Source organism: Opisthocomus hoazin, chromosome 8, assembly GCF_030867145.1.
Source record: "Opisthocomus hoazin isolate bOpiHoa1 chromosome 8, bOpiHoa1.hap1, whole genome shotgun sequence".
Lineage (NCBI taxonomy): Eukaryota > Metazoa > Chordata > Aves > Opisthocomiformes > Opisthocomidae > Opisthocomus > Opisthocomus hoazin.
The window spans coordinates 72671389-72687655 of NC_134421.1; the positions used below are offsets into that span (position 1 = coordinate 72671389).

At 48.2% G+C, this 16267-nt stretch overlaps 1 protein-coding gene across 1 annotated transcript in view; it reads left to right on the forward strand.

Moving 5' to 3' along the window:
• Positions 1–12344: 12344 nt before the first annotated feature.
• LOC142362173 (uncharacterized) overlaps positions 12345–16267 on the forward strand; it is a 137726-nt gene continuing 133803 nt past the window's right edge. The window contains exon 1 of the mRNA XM_075428237.1: positions 12345–12385. The gene's annotated coding sequence lies outside the window, so the exon portion shown is untranslated. The remainder of the gene's footprint in view (positions 12386–16267) is intronic.

The window sequence follows — 16267 nt, forward strand, 5'->3', positions numbered from 1 at the left end:
GGGAGGAACAACCCCAGGCATCAGTACAGGCTGGGGCTGACCTGCTTGACAGCAGCTCTGTGGAGAGGGACCTGGGTGTGCTGGGGGACGACAAGGTGACCATGAGCCAGCAGCGTGCCCTGGCTGCCAAGAAACCTAATGGGATCCTGGCATGCATAAAAAGGAGAGTGGCCAGCAGGTCAGGGGAGGTTCTCCTTCCCCTCTTCACTGCCCTGGTGAGGCCCCATCTGCAGTACTGTGTCCAGTGCTGGGCTCCTCAGTTCAAGAAAGATGAGGAGCTACTGGAGAGAGTCCAGCGGAGGGCTGCGAGGATGAGGACGGGACTGGAGCATCTCTCCTATGAGGAGAGGCTGAGGGAGCTGGGCTTGTTTAGCCTGGAGAAGAGAAGGCTCAGAGGGGACCTAATAAATGTTTATAAATATCTCAAGGGTGGGTGTCAGGAGGATGGGACCAGACTCTTTCCAGTGGTGCCCAGCGACAGGACAAGGGGCAATGGGCACAAACTGAAGCAGAGGAAGTTCCAGCTGAACATGAGGAAGAACTTCTTCCCTCTGAGGGTGATGGAGCCCTGGAACAGGCTGCCCAGGGAGGTTGTGGATTCTCCTTCTCTGGAGATATTCAAGACCCGCCTGGACAAGGTCCTGTGCAGCCTGCTCAGGGTGACCCTTCTTTGGCAGGGGGTTGGACTGGGTGACCCACAGAGGTCCCTTCCAACCCCTACCATTCTGTGATTCTGTGAGAAGGGAGGAAAAGGTGCACGAATGGCGGTGGGGGGGTGGCTGGGGGGCCATGCGGGTCCGACAGCACCAGCCGCAGCCCGTGGCTTCACGGGGGGAAATGGAGGAAAAAATTAGCGGTCTAGAGCAGCGGACATGGCCATTCACTGGGAGAGAAGGGCACTGCGGTGCTGGGGAGAGAGAGTTTGGGTGAGAGGGTTGTCGGTGTGAGGACAAATCACATACAGAAGTGCTGTACCAAGACCAGCTGCAATTACATATTTATTAATTCCCTTCATGACTTGGTACTTTTCGTTTCTCCTGTCAGGAGGTCAGGATGGAGATGGTGTTGTGTCAGTCACAATAAAAACATGAATTAAAACAGTGAAACCTCTCCAAGGATCCTGCCCTGAGATCACAGAATCACAGAATGTTCGGGGTTGGATGGGACCTTTGTGGGTCATCCAGTCCAACCCCCCACCGAAGCAGGGTCACCCAGAGCAGGCTGCACAGGACCTTGTCCACGCGGGTCTTGAATATCTCCAGATATATAACCTCCAGATATATAACCTCCCTCGACCTGCTGGCCACACTCCTCTTGATGCACCCCAGGATCCCATTGGCTTTCTTGACACCCAGGGCACACTGCTGGCTCATGGTCACCCTGTTGTCCACCAGCACACCCAGGTCCCTCTCCACAGAGCTGCTCTCCAGCAGGTCAGCCCCAGCCTGTACTGGTGCCTGGGGTTGTTCCTCCCCAGCTGCAGGACCCTGCACTTGCCCTTGTTGAACCTCATCAGATTTCTCTCTGCCCAACTTTCCAGCCTGTCCAGGTCTGGCGTGGACTTTTGGTAGGGCTTAATACGGTGTCTATTGCTCCTTCAGTTTTCCTTTGTCTCTGTTAGATTTCTCCTTATCCCTCGTTCTGAAGTGCATATTTGCATTCCTGTGGTTGGAGCAATTCATGTTTTCTGTTGTTAACGCAGTTGCATATCAGTCAGGGGTGAAGCATCTTCTTCTAAATCTGTGCAGAGAGCCCTGCGAAGCATGTACCAGTGTCTTGTCAAAGCCCTCTGTGATCAGTAGAAGCCATATTGATCAAAAAGTGGAATTTTCATGCTGTAGGTATTTAATTTTGGTTATAATAAAGTTTTGGTCTTAATCAGACCCAAATCTTTTTCTGCTTTTTTCCCTTTAATTACAAGTGTGAAATCCCATGAACACATTGCAAAGAACTATGGTCAGTCCGAAAAATGAAGCACTTCTTTTTTTGATTTCCAGCTCTTCGGGGAACGTGACAGCCTTGGCAGCTTCCCTGCTGCTAAAAGCAGCTCATGACAGGGGCAAAACTGCCAGGGTTGCCCATTTCTTTCGCTCACTGCGAGAGTTTCTGGGCTCTTTGAATCGAAGTTGGAGATCCCAGGGCTTTGACTCCGTACGTGGGGGCTGGAAACCCAGGGTGGTTGGAGCATGGCTTACATGAGCTATGCCCGGAAACCTGGAAACTGGCAATGGCATCTGGGAATCCTTCGGTACCTGGTGGGCTTTGCCCACAGGTAGAAACCCTATGGTCTCTTGATAAAAACACCACAGACCCAAGGGATCTGGGGCCTCCCTTGTGATGTTTCCAGGAGTTTCAGCTTGGGACATGTCCTCTAGGAGGGTGGTCTGCCAGAAAATAACACTTTGGGGGGCGAAGTGTCTGGGAGGGGCCTCTGAGAACTGCTGAGAACCAGCAGTTTTGCTGAGCTCTTGCTCTGGGTTTGGCAGGAGTTCATTGTTCCCCTGTTTCACGAAACGTTTCAGTGTTTTCTGACCTCATTCTAGGCAGAAACGCTTCGACTGACTTCCTTGGTCTTCCCATCAAGTCCTTTTAAATGGCTTATATATTATTAAAAAGCATCATGGCTCATTAGCAACAAACAAAGACGATTGCTCAGGCTCGCTGGCACTTTGTAGTATCTCCAGGGTTTCCTGCTTCCACATCCTCAGCTGCTGCGCAGGTCAGAATGATCGATTTTTTTCTGTCCCCTTCACTAATAAGCTTTTGCTACCTTGGGTGCTCACTTTTTCGCCTTTCATTCGCTTTCTTTGTGCTTCAAAGGCGGGGGGGGGGGGGGGGGGGGGCTGAGGTTGTTTTTCTGCCACAATAAATGTGCTGCACCTTGGTTCCTAAATGCATTAAGCCACAGAACAAATTGCTGCTTTTGAACTGCTCCAGCGTAACAGTGAAGCCAAAATGTCAGCACATCGAGCATTTTGAGCTGTTCATTGCAGCCTGGCACCTCCGGGAGGGCAGTTGTGTCTGGGCTAGTGAGTACTTAACATCCTTCTTAACATCATAACTACGAGAGAGCTGCTGGGATGAATGGTCTGGCTGAGGAGAGTTCTCCGTCTGTTGAGTTCATGGTCTAGCTCGTAGGGGGTGGGAGCTCATATCGCTGCGAAAACTTCCAGGTCACCTCGGTGTGAGGCGAGAGAGGTAGCTGCTGGATTTGCCCTTTTTTCCTTCGCGTGGAGTGAGGTTGGTCCATCCCCGCTGTGATGCTGGACCAAGGTGGCGAGCTCCTTGGTACACAGCCCACAGATCTAGGATCTAATAGTACAACTTACTCCTTGAAATAAAAATTAAATCCATTCAAAAGTCAGTTCACGTCAATTCTATGATACCAAAATAAATGGCAGAATAATGTCAGAACACAGAAAAAATTATATTCGTGTTAAAAGTTACCATTCTAAAAGTAATTTAAAAATCAGTTCAGCTTCACTGTGTCAAAAAGCGGACAGCCAGTGATGTCAGTGTAAGCATGTGATGAGAGAGAATGATTTCTCAGCCCCGTCTCTCTACCAGGAGTAAATAATAACTCGTTGCCAACGCAGCCGAGTTGTCTTCCGTGCTGTGAATGGACAGCAATGCTCCTGAGGCCATGTTCCTGCAGTCAGGATGGTCTAAGGAGTCAGACAAGATGAGGTCTGTATGTTGAAATAATATAGCTGGAAAATTAAATAAGCCTTCAGCTACAGGACAAAATATTTTCTTTACTGCTCAGGGCTTATCTGTTTTTTTCCAACAACAGCAGATGCTCTAATAAAAGATATTACTTCTACCTACAAACATCGTCTTGCTTCTGCCAGCATTATTTTGATTTTCTTCAGAGATGGCTGAAATAAAACACAACATGTTTTCACATTATGGAAACACTGAGGAGTCTGTTTCTGCCTGAAAAGCAGGCTGGGGGCTGGGGGCGTCTTCTCTAGTACAAATCTCCAGCACTTCAAGGTTTGAATAAGCCCTGGCGGCGTTTTGAGTTCCTGACTTCTGAAACGCGGTGCAGAGCAAAATCTGTATGTGGGTATGCTGGGTGGAGGGCTTTGCGTCGGCTGGCTGAATGCTTCAGATCTGCATCCTTCAGCTCTGCCCGAGAACCACACTGTGAGCCATCTACCGCGTGCCAGCGAGGAAACGAGGACAGGGAATCTAGGAAGCCAGATCTGAGTGGTAGTTTGCCGCTTTTCCCAGCCCCCATACACAGACAGTCAGGCCTCGATTCCCCGAAGGGTCGTAGATTTTTGGTCCTTGCCTTGGGAACAAATGCGCTGATGGGAGAAACCAGGCAGAGCTGTAGGCTCCTGCATGAAAAGTTCTCATGTTTCATTTCCAGAAAAACGATTTTTGAGCCTGTTAGGTGTGGCAAAGTCTGACGGAACACCAAGGACTCTGACATTTTGATGCAGGCAAAATCTTGCTTCTCAAAGTTGAGCTTTCCCAGCAAGGCTTTCTCTCCTCTCTAATTTTCTAAAGCGTGGCTTTGTCTGAGAAGTAAACCAGTCGTGTTCTCGGTGCCTGGGAAGCAAATCAATCAAACCAGTCTCGCCTGTTTTCGTGATCAATACGCGTGTGACGCAGGCCAGGAAAAGGCAGGTGTTTCTGACATGAACACCCACGTACAGGGGCTGCAGGGCTTCTCCATGCCGGGTCCGCAGAGGATGTGAATCTGTCCCAGAGCAGTTATCGACCTTTGGCTCAGCCCGAAGCTGCTCGTACTTTTAGTGCTGCAAATGCCTATTCAAACCGCAGGGCATCGGTGGTGGCGGGGCTCTCACGCAGGTATTGTGTGACTATCTCTGAAGCGGATCTGCCAAGGTAGCGTGTTTAATTTAAGCTTCTCCGAGACAGTGATTTCTGCAGTCCTGGCAGATTTTGAAAGCTAAGGAAATGCCCAATTCCTAACTATGTAAACTAAAACTTACAAATAATTCATTATTTCACCTTAGATTTCGCCTTTGGATTCACCTTAGACTACTTCACATCTGGCTTCACTTTAGACTACTTCACAGCTGAGTTTGTGGTCAGATGGAGATGCTGCACGTAAAGAGAAGCCATTTGTTAGACAGAGTTGCTGCAAGAGGAGACATTAACAAGTTTTATTACATCCGAGCTCCATCTTGACCTTCCTCAGTATAACAGCATCTTTGGTCCATCTAGATATTTCACTGATCACTCAAACCTCTCCTGACCAGCAATGGTGTCTCTGTTGAAATGGGGTGTGACCTGTCATCTGCGTCCAACTCTGGAGCCCTCAGCACAGGACAGAGCTGGAGCGGTGGGAGCGGGGCCAGAGGAGGCCCCAGCCATGGTGCGAGGGCTGGAACCCCTCTGCTGGGAGGAAAGGCTGGGAGAGCTGGGGCTGCTCAGCCTGGAGAGGAGAAGGCTGCGGGGAGACCTTAGAGCAGCTGCCAGGGCCTGGAGGGGCTGCGAGAGAGCTGGAGAGGGGCTTGTGACAAGGGCCTGGAGTGACAGGACAAGGGGCAATGGCTTCAAACTGGAAGAGGGGAGATTTAGATTAGATATAAGAAAGAAATTCTTTATGGTAAGGGTGGTGAGGCCCAGGTTTCCCAGAGAAGCTGTGGCTGCCCCCTCCCTGGCAGTGCTCAAGGCCAGGTTGGACGAGGCTTTGAACACCCTGGGCTGGTGGAAGGGGTCCCTGGCCATGGCAAGGGGGTTGGAACAAGATGGTCTGTAAGGTTCCTTCCAACCCAAACCGCTCTATGATTCTATGATCTCAAATCAAAAGGTCTTTATGACAATGATAATGTCTTTTCATGGTGGGTGTTCCAGAGGAGGGATTCAGAATGGGCAGATTGGACTCTCCAGTCCACAAGGAATTGCATTTCTGTGTTCAGGGCATTTCCAAAGAATGGGAGAACTGGTAAAGTGACAGACTGTTGCGTGTTGGACGACGGTGACGGCCTCACTGCCCTTTAACTGGCATCTGATGTGGCCTGGACTTAACTGTTTTCTCTCTGTGCAGTTTTCTTGAGAGACTTGAGAAGATGACTCCTGATGGTTTATAAGGTTTAGTGCATGGTAAAAATCCGCAGTGCGGGAGAAGGGTGCCAGGTTTAAGGCTTTGGCTGTGGTGAGGTTGAATAACTCAACAAGTAGCAGTTAACGAAGACACTCAGACACCTATAAATGATATCCCTGAAGACCCTGCAAGGTTCCTTCTAGGTGAGATCCTCGTCTGGCTCCTCTCCTTTCCATATGTGACCCTGCTGATGTCTGAATCCAATCCTGCTGCTTCTCCTACTAAAAGATGAAGAACTCCTGTGGTATTTGGCTGTGCAGACAAGACTGGACTCGTTTTCTCTTCCAGGCAATTGTTCCCTATAACTGAATTCCTCGCAAGGTAAAGAAGAGATTTTGAAGCAATGACAGTTCTGACATGTCGGAAGGGATATACAGAGGGTGAACCCTGGGGATGATTTCTACTGTATTGCATCACAAGCCTGTTTTGTGAAATAGTGTGTGGGCAGAAGAGGAAAGAGCACACTGGATTTTAATGGGATAGCAACCAGTTGTAGGACTCAAAGTACTGAGTTAGGCTTTTGCTGCTAGGGGAATTATTGCCCTCAGCTCTTTAGCACCTGTGAGCAAATGCTGTCGTCCCATGGCCAAGATACCGTTACTGTTCATCTGAGCACCTCCCAAAGCGCAAACCCTTGTAGCTTCACCTACCGTAGGCGAGGTTGAGCTGGATCCTCGCCGATATGAACTCGGAGCATTCAGACTGTGGTGGGGAAAACACACAGGTGAAGATGGGGACTTCTCACCCGCCCTAGCTTTTCCAACATCACCTGCTCATTCACAGTCCTCAGGCCTGACAGCGCTTTTCCTCAACAGATTATTATTATTAATCTCATTTTATAGCTGGGACAGTTAATCTGCAGACACAAGGAGAGACTAGGTAGCATCAGTCGATGCGAAGGAAGGGAACAGATCCTAGGATTTGGATTTCTTCTCTCCAACATTCCATATCTCCACAGCAGGTGTATATTAGTGGGAGAGCAATAGCAAGGAAGAGGTCCTTTTTGTATGCCTGAAACCTAAACGCATCTGATCCAGGTGTCAACGAGCACTGCTGGGAGAGACGACTCGTGTCCTAAACCCCTCTGCTCTGCCAGAAGCCATCTCGTTGCTGCGCACCTCTCCAAAACTTTCTGTCTCATCTCCTTCACCTTTGTTTTGGGAATGTGCAGCCATAGAAATTCGAGAAGCGCTACTCCACTTTCACCAGCTTTGTTTGAAATGTCCCCAACCCCTGGACTTTCACAGCTTTGGTCTTTTTCTTCTCTGTTGGGAAGCCTTTTGTGGTAATCAGCTTTAAATTTCCATTTCTTTTATGATATCATGTCACTTTAAAAATAACTAAAATGAATCACTGATGTATTTTTAGGTGTCTTAGAAGGGGTAAGTCTCTCCTCTCCTTGATTTGTCACATCCTTGGTATTATGTGTTCCATCAAAAACTTCCAGACCCCCCAAATATTCCTGCCACTCCCTCCTCAGTAGATACTTCCTCAGCAATTTCAGTTATTTGCTAAATGCATCACATTTTAGCAAGTTGCACATTCACAGCTTAGCATTTCAGAGGCATTCCTGCTGTCTCCAACGTTTCATTTTCTGTGAGGTACGTGAGCTGGTTTTCTCACCTACAGATGGGTCTCTGACATGCCCAGAGCCTGTCCCTTGCTAGTGTAAAGCAGCAGGGCTCCTGCGACAACGATGCAAGAGACTGCTCTGCTGAGGATCTGGCCTCCTTTCTCCTCTTCATCGCTTTTTAAACTCCCCCCCCCCCTTTTTTTCCCCCCCTTGTATTTTTCTCTGCCAAGTTTTATTTGGGTGATTTCCAAGGCAGAACTCCTTGATCAAGCAGTACTGGTGCTAGAACTGCCTATGTGTGTTGCTACTTGTCAAAAAAGGTAAAGGCTAAAAACTCCAGGCATGTTTTGGGGTGAGATGAGGGGGAAAATGGAAATAGCTTCATTTTTTTTTAGCCCTCTCCCCCTTCCTCCTCCTCATTCCTTAAGATCGTTAAACTTGACATCTCTTTAAATGAGCTGGAAGAACTTCAACCTGAAGCGCTTTTTCCCTTTTTTCTCCCCGCATTGGTTATGTATCTCCATAATTTAGGCAAGTCAGCATGACTTTCCAGAGGTGATTGATGGGTTCTCACAGAAATGTTCTTTCAATTAAAATAACCTAAACACACGCCAAGAAGAGGACAAGAGATATTTTTTTCTTTTTTACTCTTGTCCAGAATGTGAATCAGAGTTACCTGTATGAACACATGGGCATGTTTTCTTCTCCTTTGGAGCCTAACATTTAACTGGCTTCCCTCTGTGCACTCAGTCCTGATCCACCTCACCCCTGGAAAGCAACTCTCCGGTGAGCTCAACTTGTCCTCCCCAATAAGCCGTGCCAACACTCCCTCCTTGCAAACCTTTCCATATTTTCTATGATTGAAGACTGAGTTTGGCCCACCTTGTGCCTTGAGATGAAGAACTAATGCACTAATCCACTATACCCCCAAGGCACCAGAGAATCATTGTCATTAAACAACTAAACTATGCATTCACCCAAGGTAGAGATTGTTGCTTTAAAAGCCTTTGGTGACAAGGAAATTGGAAGGGAATATGTCTTAAGGTATTAGAGTTTTGCAAGCTGCAGCATCACAGTCCACCTTCCAGGCCTTCCTTTGTTCAGCACTGGGGTTTTGATTCAGTGTGCTGTAAATTCTGGACCCAATTTCACTTTGCCTTCAGTAAAAGCCAGGAAAAGCATCACTAACGTGTTTTTATCTAGGTGTTGTGTCCGTTGTTAATGCCTCTCCAACCTGCGTTGCTTCTGGCTCCCACGTCATGGGAATTAGAGTTCTTCCAGACCTCATGGCTCCGAGCTTTAGTTTCAGTGCGCTGCAGGACACGAGGGATTTTGAAAATTTGACCTACCTGTCTATTCAGAAGAAGTCTTGTGGTAAAAGACCTTTGAAACCACAGCATCCTCTGAATAACTTGACATGACTTCATGTGGGCTCCAGTGAGGTTTTGGGAAGTTGCTGCAAGGTCCCTTCTGAGAGGGCTAGAAACCTTCTACTACCCGAAACTTTTTTTCCCTATATGAAGTATACCTGTGTCTGGTTCTCATCCATCTTTTCCCATGCAATGCTCTTTCTTCCACTGCTTTGCTTTTACTGTCTGCAAGAGTGTGTTCAGAGAACAGACATGGTGTCTAGGTACACCTTACTTATTGCACAACCCATGACTTCCATTCACTCCTGTTGTGGGGATCTATGAGATATCACGCCACGGGATTAGGGCTCCTAGATTAGCGGATGGAAAATTTGTTCCACGTTGGCACAGTCCCTGGCATGGCTTTAGCCCAAGCAAACTATCACACTCCCAAATAATGCACAGGTCCAGTCTGGGGCCAGCATGGACCAGGGACCAGGCAGTGTAGATGTGAATCCTATTTGGGGATGGGAGTGTAAAGATAATTTAGCACTGTGGACAGAAGCTATATTGTATCTGTTGGCCTCGGGGCAAGAAGACATCTCCTTTGTCCACTTGTTCAATAGCATAGGCATGGTCTGAGTGCATTAGTTGGCCAGGTCATCAATAATCTCATGTCCTCCTTGTCTCTGCAGGGATCCCAGTGGCTCATGGTGAGACTGTAAAGCAGATGTCCTGCACTCCAGGGAGCTCTCTGCAGCAGACCCAGCACCAGACCCCAGACCCAGCAGGCTGCTGTGCACAGACTGCGGGTCTGGGGCTGCAATAGCTCAGTGAGGCTTCTACAGTGAGGACACAAGTTTCGTAGTACTGTCATAACCTGAAGTCAAGAGGTCTTGGAAGCAGTAGATTAGTGTAAACCTCATGAATGCAAGTCAGGGTATAAAAATTAAATATTCTCTGGGCCCCATTGATGAAACGATGTCAGTGTCTCAGCCTTTATTAGACCCAAGAGAGTCCGTGCCCAAGAGAAAGGGCTGGGGAAGACCTGGCTCTGTTTGCCCTGAGAAAACTCAGTTTATTCTCTTGCTGCTCCATTGCCTGGAATTTTTCCGTGCCTGGGTCCTGGGTTCACTTGCGTGGGTGGGGGTAATAAAAAAGGGCCAGAGGCAGTCTAGACAGAGGTGGCCTCCTGAAGGCAATCAATCTTCATTAAACAGGCCAGAGCCCAGCAGCTGGGAGATGAGCTAGGAAAGGAGCTATCTCTGGGTAGCACCACATTTAACCCTTCAGCTGGCCGTATAGCAGCTCCTTCGTACCTTTTTTTCACTGAAATGAACAATTTGAGGTTAATTTCATCTTTTGTATGGGGCCGTTATGGTGGGCTTTTGCGCTGGTCAGGGTGTATGGATTATGGATGATCCTTGTTTGCCTTGAGATGAGGGGTGGAGAATTGGGAGAATGGTTTGAAGGCTGGTGGGGGTTTCTCAGCAGGGCTGTGCTTGCTCCTAGCACAGGGCACTCAGTCTTCTCTCCTCTTGTACATGAATTCCAGTCTGCCCCTTGTCTCCTGGGCTCATGGTAGAGCTTCCCTGCGGTTCAACCCCAAGCGAAACCTGCTTGCTGACCATCTGAAGACTTGAGCCCGAGCCACCATCTCTGACCCATATGGGAGGGAAGCTACGTTTAGCTCTCTTGGGGCACCAGCCACTCTGTGCTCTTGTGGACTTTGCTTAGCTGCAAGGTCTCTGGGAAAGGGCCGATGCCAGGCAGATGCTGAGGATTTCCAGGGCCTCTAAGTATTTGCGTTTCTTGCTGGGCCAAGGTCTGGGTTGAACTGAGCTACCATCTGTGTTAAGAGATGCTCATGTGGAAGGCCAACAGCCAAGAAGGCCAACGGCATCCTGACTTGTATCAGCAATAGAGTGGCAAGCGGGACCAGGGCAGGGATCATGCCCCTGTACTTGGCACTGGTGAGGCCGCACCTGAAATACTGTGTTCAGTTTTGGGCCCCTCACTACAAGATGAACATTGAGGTGCTGGAGCATGTCCAGAGAAGGGCAACAAAGGTGATGAAAGGCCTGGAGAAAGTTTCCTATGAGGAGCGGCTGAGGGAGCTGGGGCTATTGAGTCTGGAGAAGAGGAGGCTGAGGGGAGACCTTATCACTCTCTACAACTACCTGACAGGAGGGTGTAGTGAGGTGCTTGTTGGTCTCTTCTTCCAAGTAACTAGTGATAGGAGGAGAGGAAACGGCCTCAAGTTGCATCAGGGCAGGTTTAGATTGGATATTAGGAAAAATGTCTTTCCTGAAAGAGTGGTCAGGCGTTGGCCCAGGCTGCCCAGGGCAGTGGGGGAATCCCCATCCCTGGAGGTGTTCAAAAAACATGTAAATATGGCACCTGGGGACATGGTTTAGCAGGCATGGTGGTGTTGGGTTGACAGTTGGACTTGATGATCTTAGAGGTCTTTTCCAACCTTAATGATTCTATGATTCCATGATCTTCTAAGTTTCTTCAGTCTCTCTATGAGCACAGGGACTTCAGTGCTATCCAGGTTGCACTGTTGATGCTCAAATGTTATTTCTGATCTTGCCATTGATATAAAGACAAACGTTACCAAGCCTTTGAGATGGCAGCAGTGATACGGAAGAAATGGGCAATGTTTCTCCCAGATTTTAAAAACTTTGAGTGTTTCTTCTTATACAAGAATTGCATGGCAACAGATGAAACAAGCAGGATGGAGTTTGAAAACTAATGAAAGAGCATAGCATTTTCATGCAGCATGTAGGAAAGCTGTGGAACTCATTGCTGCAGGACGTTGGGAATGCTAAAAATTTAAATGGTTTACAAACTAAGAAGATTCATAGAAGAAACGTAGGAGTACAGGGTATTGAATGCAAAGACATTTCCATGTCTGTCAGAAGGTCCCTAAGCTGCAGGTCACTGGAGGCTGGAAAGACGGAGTTGTTTCCGTGTGCTTGTCCTGCTCTTAGACTCTGCTTAACCATCTGATGTTGGCCACTGTAGGAAGCAAACACCGCACTGGACGCCCCAACCTAATGCTGCAGCTCTCCTGTCTTTCTTCATACTTTGCTCGCAACATCTGCTGTCTTTGCATAAATATTTCACTGGCACCAGCTGCAGCTCTCTGGCAGAACGAGAGTCAGCAGGGTTGACTCTCAGCTGTCTTAGTTTTCCCAGAGTCTGCAGGATTTTCAGTGTGTCCTCCAGAGAGGCTGGAGTTTTCATCTCCCCTTTTCAAGCTCCGTCTCCGTCTTTGGCGAGGCTTCAGAGGAAGAAGCGGTCTGAAATGCGTTACAGGTGCATGGGCTGCCAAATTTCAGACGCTCCCCTTTCATTTTGTCTCTTACGGACAAGGTAAGTGAAAATGGAAGAGCTGCGGGTCGCAGTCCAAAGTGAGGAGATGAGATAATGTGATTCTCATTTTGATTCAGACTACTGCGAAAAAAATTGTGAAGGGGGAAAATGAGGGCTATTCTGTATCTTGTTATTGTCTCTGTGCTGGAGTTTTATACTGTAACCTTCTAATGAATTTTCAGTTTTGTAAATCCTACTTTCAGCAAAGCTTATTTGGAAAAGGGGAAAAAACAGGAGAGCTGTGAGATGCCCTCAATATTCTTTGGGACACTTGGATTCAGGAGATGTGTGCTGGGTATGATGCACTTTCAGGGATGATCTCACCCCCACCCCACTATACATCTAATCCTGCACCCTAATATTTGTGATATAGATGAAATCTGAAGTGGAGGCTTAAAATCTTGTGTATAGGAGTGGGTCTAATTATTTTAATGATCACTGGCTATTCTTTCTATTTGCATAAGTCAGAACTGCAGTCTCTGTACAGCTCTCAGCTGCACCTGGCTTGCAGTTGGGGTCCTGTCCTAAGGTTGTGTTAGGTGGCTGTCATCAAAACTGCGACAGCAGAGGGGCTGGCAAGTAAAGCAGGGTCCCCAGCTGTGGGGAGGAACAAGCCAAACCCACCGGCCTGCCCCGGAGCCGTTCAGCATGCCCAGTCTGCCTGTGCCCTACTGAGACTGGTGGGAGGCCAGGGGAGATGGTGCCATCTCCCACCCTTCAGCCATGCAAGGTACATGGCCACACGGCTCTTGACCATGTGGAGAGGCTGATATGTGGCACTCAGTTTTATCCTGACCCATTTCTTTCTCTTCTAAGGTAGCAGTCTCAGCCTGATGGTGTTTTGTGACATAAATGGCTTTAATCCCTCTTTTCACCTCTGCTGTCCATTTAATTCCCTGTAGCGCAGCCACAACCTCTTCTTCACGTGGTAGAGCAACACCAAAAGCCATGCAGTGACCCCAGGAAGGGTTGGTAACAGAGGACACCCTTTCTCTCTTCCAGAAACATAGACAAGAAGGCAAGAAGCCATTTATTCTTTTTCCTCTCAACTTCTTTTAATTCTGTCAATATGATCCAGAATAAAATGGCATTTGACCACATGCAGGTTGGAGGGGAGATTAGTTTGGCTGATGGTCTGGGGGTCCTTTTAGAGCACGTCCTCGTCAGTCTCTGTGTTAAGGCACCACAATCTTTGCTCTTGCTAATTTAGATTCTTGATGCTGTAGACATGCCAGTATCCAGGGAACCTATTCACTCCTGCATATGAGAGTGCAGCGTCTGTCAGTCCGCTTGATAGCTGACTTGTAGCCCTCCTTGCCAACGTAAATTATCTGTAGATCAATCACTTTGAGTTTACTGTTACCTTTAAGTGTTTCCACAGGATCGTTGGGTTGCACGTGTGTATCTGCGAGTGTGAAACAGAAATGCCAGCCCAGGTGAAAGGTGAGGATTTCTCCTTCTGAGAGACATCTCGGGTGCATGCAGCTATGACAGGAATCTGCTGTGCTTTGGGGCTCCCTTCTGCTCCTGGAAAAATGAATAGTGCTGAGCAGAGCTACCCAACCTGGTTCCTTCTCTGGAGATATTCAAGACCCGCCTGGACAAGATCCTGTGCAGCTTACTGTAGGTGACCCTGCTTCGGCAGGGGGGTTGGACTAGATGACCCACAGAGGTCCCTTCCAACCCCTACTATTCTGTGATTCTGTGATTCTGTGATTCTGTGATCCAGCCATTTGGGTGTCCTTTTACTAGTTACACCTTGGCAGGCTGAGCACTGAAGGCTCCTCTTTGCTCACTTTGCAGAGGCACGAGTATCAGAGTTGCTCTTGGGATGCACTAAAAAGCTTTCCATTTTCTTGTCTTGTAAACAGTATGTGCTCTCATCTGAGAAAAAATTATGATGGAGGTTTTTAGGTAAATCTTTTCTTGCTTTCATAGAATCATAGAATCATAGAATGGTCAGGGTTGGAAGGGACCTTAAAGATCATCTGGTTCCAAACCCCCTGCCATGAGCAGGGACATCTTCCACCAGACCAGGGTGCTCAGAGCTCCATCCAACCTGGCCTTGAACACTGTCAGGGAGGGGGCAGCCACAGTTTCTCTGGGCAACTTGTTCCAGTGTTTCACCACCCTCATGGGGAAGAATTTCTTCCTAATATCTAATCTAAATCTGCCCTCTTTTAGTTTACAGCCATTCCCCCTTGTCCTATCACTGCACACCCTTGTGAGAAGCCCCCCTCCATCCTTCCTGTAGGCCCCTTCAGGTACTGGCAGGCTGCTCTAAGGTCACCCCGGAGCCTTCTCTTCTCCAGGCTGAACAGCCCCAACTCCCTCAGCCTGTCCTCGTAGGAGAGACATTCCAAGTTTCTAGAATACAAGGGACTGCACAGTGTTTCCCTGTACGCTCAGTTACTCCTGCAAGGCCCTTGTATGTCCCTGCTGCCCACGCTTTTCCCTCTGTGATCCCACTTCTGGGTTTGTGACCCTACATCCATTTGTGCTTCCAGACTCATGACCCCATGTGGAAACCGCTGTCCTGCAGACACAGCTCTTGAACACTCGCACTACAAAAGCAAGGAGCTTCCTCCTGAAGACACAAAATCTGACTTTGTTACACTATGGAAAGAAAATCCTGAGTTAGCTCTCAGCAGGCAAAGGATGAGTGTAGTGTTTCATCCTGCTTTCTTGTCATTGCCACCAGGTTAGTCATCTCCAAGCATACCATACTAACGATTCTCGGGTAATTAAGCCCAGCCTAACCCATCACCCACCCTAACCAGCTTTAGTGGAAGGGGCTTGACGCTTCCTACTGCGACGTAAGCCTGCGGTCACTAAAAGCCCAGAGGGAGCAGGGGCAGGACAGCGGGGCAGTGATGCGACTGTGTTGCGTGACGGGCTTGCCATGCTGTCCATCAACAGTGGTTGGGGTAAAATTCGCTCCAGGCCTTTCCCGGTAAATCTGTGACTGAGTGAAGTTCAGTGGGTATTGTCCATGAAAGCAAGGATACTAATTGCTACGATGCTAATTGCCAGTTTATGGGATTGCACTTAGCCCAGTGACTCCCGATGCAACACCTCTGAAGGGTGAAGGGTTCTGTTCCCTGTCCCCCTGCAGATGATGAGGGCACCCATTTCTTCTACGCCTGTTCTCAAAATTGCCTAAACTGCTGGAACTTCGCTAAAATTCAGCTGAGACACAGAATTCTTAAAAAATCTGCACTAAATAACAAAAAACATGATCAAATTGCACGTGCCTTGTGTCTAAGGCAACTTGGCAGCGCATCCTTCTGCCTTCCAGACTTAGACTGCTGATAGTTAATTTTAAGCTGACAGATCCATCTTTGAGAGACCAGGCATGTTAGATTCATTTCAGCATCTGCTTATGTTGGAAACAAGGTTTCCTTCAGCCACCATTCATTTTGAGATTTTGATGGATAAGGTCAAACTGTCAGGGCTCTCACTAGAATTTGGGGAGAGTTTGATGGTCTTGGTAATTGGTCCATATCTGACTGGAGATGTTTAGAAGTTGTTTCTTTGTGTTCAGTGAACTGAGGAAAGTTCCCAGGGAAGCCATGATCTACTGCATATTTTACCCCCTACTCTTCCGATCTGCCAGTTGCTGTCATTTTTAAGACCCATGGAGCTTTGTGGGTGGTGACCTCTGGGAATTGAAAGACAGTGACTTTCTGGACTGGAAGCATCTTGCAAGATAGGGAGAAGCATTCATATCTGGGTTAGAGAAGGTCTTCCTTCTGCTTCTACCAAGTGTGTCCGCGTTGCCTTGCTAAATGCTGGATGAACACAGTAGGTACGTACCATAACCACATCCGTATCTGGTGAAAAACATCTGCCTGCTTTAGATTAGATGTCCCAAACAGAGAA